We start from the raw sequence: 6,074 nt of genomic DNA, 5'->3' as shown, positions 1-6,074 counted from the left end.
TGCTGAGGCATTTACTCACCCTGTTCCAGCGTATCAAATTCTAGCTGAACAGGGCAATGACAATACATAAAGGATGCTCAATCTGGTGCATACCACCCAGTCTATGTAAAGGGCTAAGGATGCTATCACAGCTTTGCCTTCTACAGCTGGTGATGTGGACTATGAGACTGGGGGTTCAGCTGATTTCTTTGGAGATGGGAGTGGGAATAGTGAAGATGAAGCAATGGACATAGGGGGAGAAGTAGGCTCAAGCTCAAGGTCAGGTATGCCATCATGGGCATTCTCAAAGAACTGTGATGAGCATTATTTCAAGATAACCCTGATCCAGTTAATCAATCAGACAAATACTGCTCTTCAAACCACTACCAATGCAAGCACCAAGAAGCTCCTTCAGGCACATCTTGCCTCCCTGCAACTTCAGCAAATACAAGGCCTCCAACGTGCTAGAGATGTCAATTCTATGAAGGGTGATATTAAGGAGATGAAGAAGGCTATTTCAGATAGGATAGATTCTAAACTTCCAGATGCTACATTGCTTGACATCAAGAGGCAGTTAAGGAAAAATTCTGATTTGTCAACCAAGATAGATGCCTTGGATACAAGAATGTCAGCCATGGAAGCATCTTTGACTGCCATTCATCTCCATCAAGCCCAACAGACAAATCTATTTCAAAAACTGGTGGCAGCTAAACTCCCTCCATAAATCAACTTGATAATAACAAAAAGGGGGAGAAAGGACCAAGTGAGGGGGAGAAGCTTCTGATACAAATCAGTAAAGTAATTGTGCCTTCAATTACTATCTCAAAGCCACCAGTCACAGACGGTATAGATCTGATTCAAGCAGCAGCAGCCAACTTGAAAGTTGCTGAGAAAGAAAAGTTGAGTTTGGTCAACTGGGAGAAGATTGATGAGGAGATACAGGAAAAGTTTTAACTTGTCAAGGAGCCAGTTAAGTCAGCCATCCATCACTCTCAAGTCAAGCAAATTAGTGTGAATGAGATGAGCATGAACTATCTGGAAAGAGGACAATCTTCCTGCATCAAGTCTCCAAAGGCTGAAATGATTCTTAAACCAAGGGCAAACTACTCAAAATAATCTTTGAAGAACCCCTTGGACACTGTGTATGAGACACCCAAGCTTGATGAGAAGAAGCTTCTGTCAAGATCAATTATCTTCTATAAAGATCCAGCTAATTCAGTTTCTAAAAGGAGGATTGCTAAGATTTTCAGAAATGGGAAAGAAATTTGTGTGCTGGCTGGACACCCTCCATTTGCTCAAGCAAAGAAAAAAGAAAAAGCTAGATTGAAGTAGGAAAAGAAGCAGGCTGCTCTAGATACTAAAAAGGCTAAACAAAAGAGAGAGCAGATTGCTATCTTGGCCAAGCTACATGCTGTAAACTTATCACAACAAATTCCCTCTCAACCATCTGAAGCTACTGAATAAAGGAAGCAAGTTGAAGAACAGAAGAAATCTCCAAGAAAGAAGCAATTGGATAGAAGAACTAAAAGGAAACTGGATATGGTTGACAAGGAATTGGAAGATCAATTTCCTAAGGAATTCACACCAGCTACAACTCAAGTATCAAAGCCCTCTGTGGTATTTGAAGATATAAGGGTGGTGGACCCCTACAGGAATATTCATGGTGAACCTATTGTGCCCAAGGATGAGCCAATAGAATGGGAGAACTTACCAATTCCAGACTTCAATCTACCAATCCTTAGCAAGCCAAAAAGGACAAAGTCAAGAGAAGTCAAGAAAGTGAAGTTGTCACCTCTCAAATCCAAATCTGTAGTTAAAGCTCAGCCCAAAGTCAATAAGGGAGACTACTTATACTTCTGTGATATCAACGAATTTTCTGATCTAAACCTTTATCTGGATGAACTAGACGAGGTGAGAGGAATTGATGCATACAGAAACCTACCTGAAAGGTTAGTGTTCAAGTACAAAGGAGGAAAGGAGATTCAGTGGCCACTTCATAGGATTCTTCAAGAAAGCCAAGCTGTACTGATTAAAGTTTATTCATCCTTCAAGAAGAACTTTGGGTTCAACATTACTGCAAGAAGATTGGTATTGAAGAAGATTGAAGAACTAAGGAGTGTTTGTAATAACCCCAAAATTTTGGACTTTTTGCAACCCTTATGAATAATGATTTTGCTGATTATGCTGAATAAGCAAACTTTTCATGATACACTATGTAGGGGTTCTTTTATTGTTATTCTGAGATCTTATTAGTACTCTATATGGTATATAAGTGTATGTAAATATCGTCAGAATCCAAATTCGAACACTTTGATTTTTCCCGAAAATCCACCAGATACAGAAAGAATTGAGTATAAGGTAACATGATAAAAAGGATTTAAATTCAAGGATTATAAGAGAGGATCATAAAAGGAATATAATGTATTGAGAAAATTTAAGGGAACCCAAGTAATAAGATCCCGGGTATGATCCCTCAAACGATAAACAAGAACAAAAGTTAAGCGAATCGTATAACAGATCAGCGATCATTATCCAAGTAATTAGGAGTTAATCAAGGAGGTTAGTGGGTGATTATGTCATCACACCAACAAGAGTAAGACAAGTGTAACAAGATGACATAAGTGGATGACATAAGCATGACAAAATGGGTAGGATTTGTTGGTTAATTGTAAGCCACACAATTTTTACCATGGTAACAATTTAATTAACAAAAGGAAGCAACCAAGCCAAAAAAATTCATAACACAAAAAAAAGTTGACTTTTCATTTCCAAACAAGAAGCTCTTGGCTTCTTCTCTTTTCCAAGAAGAAAAAAATCCAAATTCAAGTTCCAAGCTTTGATAATTTGTGAGGTAATTATCCAAGGTTCCTTAAGCACATATATATAGCTATCCTATGAATCTAAGCTTCCATTTCCTTCACAATCTCTTCCAATAATTCATGGAAGAAGAGGGTGAATAGTATTTTCAAGATCTTAAAAATTTTGATCTTGTGTTTTTGTTTAGATATAGCTTTGGTAAGGATTTTCAAGGGTGATTCCAAGCTCCTTAGTTACTTTTACTCACCAAGGAAGGTATAATCTCATACCCTAGCCCTACTTGTGGCGCCCTCCAAACCCGGGTCAGAAGTTTGGGGTCCACACACACATCTTAATTATAACCTGCTTATAACAATAATAAAGATAATAATAATATATGCAGTGACCCTACTTATCAACTACCACGGACCGCAACAGGTTAAAGTATGCACACAAGCCAAACACACTAATATATTACAAACCGTTCAAATCCCAACTATTTCAAACTCACACTGAGTATCAAACATTAATACAAACTTTTACAAACTTAAATTATCCCAAAAGAAGCCTACTAGCTCAGCTTCCTCAACCTGAACCCCTAGCTCTCGCGCTGGACTGGGGATCCTCGCTACCAACTGGTTCCTTTTTAACTGGAAAGAATATAAACAACATCGCACAAATAAGCTAACTAGCTCAGCAAGTCAAAATGACAAAACTGAGAATAATGATCATCAGGTGACTATGATTATGATATCAAGTGAACATTGGATTATGATTTAGAATTGGATATTATACTTTTAATTTAAAAGCCAAGGTTAGGCTGCTGATCAGTCACGCACTAACCCCGAGCAAGGCACACAGCATTGCTCTAACTACTGGATCCAAGGCACACATTGGCCTAACTTGACCATTATATGGTTTGACCACGAATCTGGTCCACAATTTTATAAAAACAATCCAATTCTAACATAATAACAGAATATGCAATAATAAACAATAACCAAAATCATTAACAACAATGAGTGTTTAACAATGAAAGGTTTTCAATCTTTGTAAGGATCAAATAAGTAGTTTAAAAGCTTGAACGCTGGGTAATGAAAGAATTTGATAACAAAAGAATCAATATTTCAGGGTTTCAAAGATTTGGGCTCTCAAAGCATAGGATATAATGGTTGAATGTACAAGTAATTCAGTTCAGTGTTTGGGATTTTGTTTGCATGTATTTATGGAATAGTATCGTATACTTGAGGTTCGAGTTTGGGTTTACAATAATCAATGGCTTAGAAAGAATATGGTTCATGGCTCAAGAACAATAACTGAAATCAGGGTTTAGGTTTCCGTGCTTCAAAGCACTTGCAATGTCAACAAGACTATCAAGAATTACAATGTCTCGAGAAAGTTCAGAACACTTGCCTGGTATTAGCTTACTACTCTGCAATGACTTCCAATCACAACCGTCTTACTCTTCAACTATCTGTTTTCCTTTCCTACGTCTTGCCTTTTCTGCTCACATATCATAAGTATCTATCAATCATCAACTCATAGAGTTCTATTCAACACACACTTCTATCTACCCTTCGTTTTACCCAAATCCGATTAACGGATTGAAATCTATGCAATAACGAAGTAAACACCGAATATATAGACCGATAGTCAAACAACAGGTCACGTATAACACATAATACATCACGTAATCAATGACATATCATTTATAAAGAAGTCTCGGGTCATAAATGTGCTTTCGGGTATTTAAAATAATTTTTAAAACATTTTTCGGAATTAAAACGGGTCGTTGGATCAATTTCGGGTTAATAAACAGGGTTCGGTTGGCCAATTCTGGCTCCGAAACAATTTTAGAATAATTATCGAGCCTTGAAAATAATTTAGAATAATATTTTAAAGCTCGAAACTATTTTTCAGAATTTTTAAATCATTTTTAATAATTAAATCTAATTAAATAATTAATTAAAAATCAATTAATAATTAATTAAATCAATTAATCAATTAATTTTCGAATTAATTGACTAATTAATCAATTAAAAATTAACTGAAATTAATTAACTAATTAATTCAGATTTATTTGTGAATTAAAAATAATTTTCAGAATTAAAATAATAATTTTTAGAATTTTCAGAAATTAAAAACGAATTTTTATAATAAAAATAAATAAGAAATATGATTTTTAAATATTTTATAAACAGGAATCCTAAATTTGCAAAGTCTGCAAACCTCAGGGACCTAACTGCATTGTTTTCAAAAGTTGGGGTACCAAACTGTAATTTTCCAGCTCTTCGCCGGAAAACAGTCGGGTTCACCGGAGAACACGTTCCCGGCGTCCTCACCCCACCAACACCTCCAGATCACATCTACACAACATTAGGAACACAACCATGCAATCAATTCATCCTAACAATCCCTGAGTTGGCCGGAATTTGGCCGTGAAGTTTTCCAGTTTCCGGCGAACATCGGAAAACTTCAAAACACAACTCCCTTCTCTACAGACCTCGTTGGTTCATGAAACTTATACGACTAGATTGCAAATTTCACAGAGAACACAACCCACTATAACACATCATCAATCTATCACAGAATAAGAAACCCCCAAATTTCAATTAAGAACATTCATACGGGTTATAAACCCTAATTTTGAAATTCGAAAATCAAACTCAAATTTGAACATGTTATTGAACTCCAAATCAGACGTATGACATATGAAAATCATCAGGAAAACAAGCTCTACAACATGCAATCATCAAATCATACAAACAATCATCCGAACAAAAAATCATATTTTTAATAAAATAAATTCGAAAATAAATAAATTTTTAGAAATTAAACCTTTGATTCTGCAGTGAAACAAAACTCAGAATCTGATAGAACACCTCAAATCCTTCGTTTTGGTTACTCAAGCTTTAAAAACAGAGATCGGTAACGCCTTCGTTTTGCTGTTTGATTCTTAGAACAGTTTATGAATATAAGATTTTTCTCTGTAAAATTATATAATTATCTGTCTGCAATTGATTTTTATACGAAATAAAATACGGTAAAAGGCTATTTATAATTACGGAAAATTAGTATCCCGTTGGATCATTCCGGATATAAAATGGTATGTTTATTTATAAAAACTGATCCAAACGGTATCGGTTTTCGGGATAATTATCCAAATCAGTACAGCTTGTACTGCGGTCTTGGTCTCAGCACCCAGTTACACGTACTACGAAGAGATAATTGGGATAGTTTAATAAAAAGCTCCCGTTCATCAAAAATACGGGTTTTATTAATATACCGAAACAAATATT

The sequence above is a fragment of the Apium graveolens genome, chromosome 4 (genome assembly GCF_009905375.1).
Source record: "Apium graveolens cultivar Ventura chromosome 4, ASM990537v1, whole genome shotgun sequence".
NCBI lineage: Eukaryota > Viridiplantae > Streptophyta > Magnoliopsida > Apiales > Apiaceae > Apium > Apium graveolens.
Note: the sequence above shows the minus strand (reverse complement) of the source record.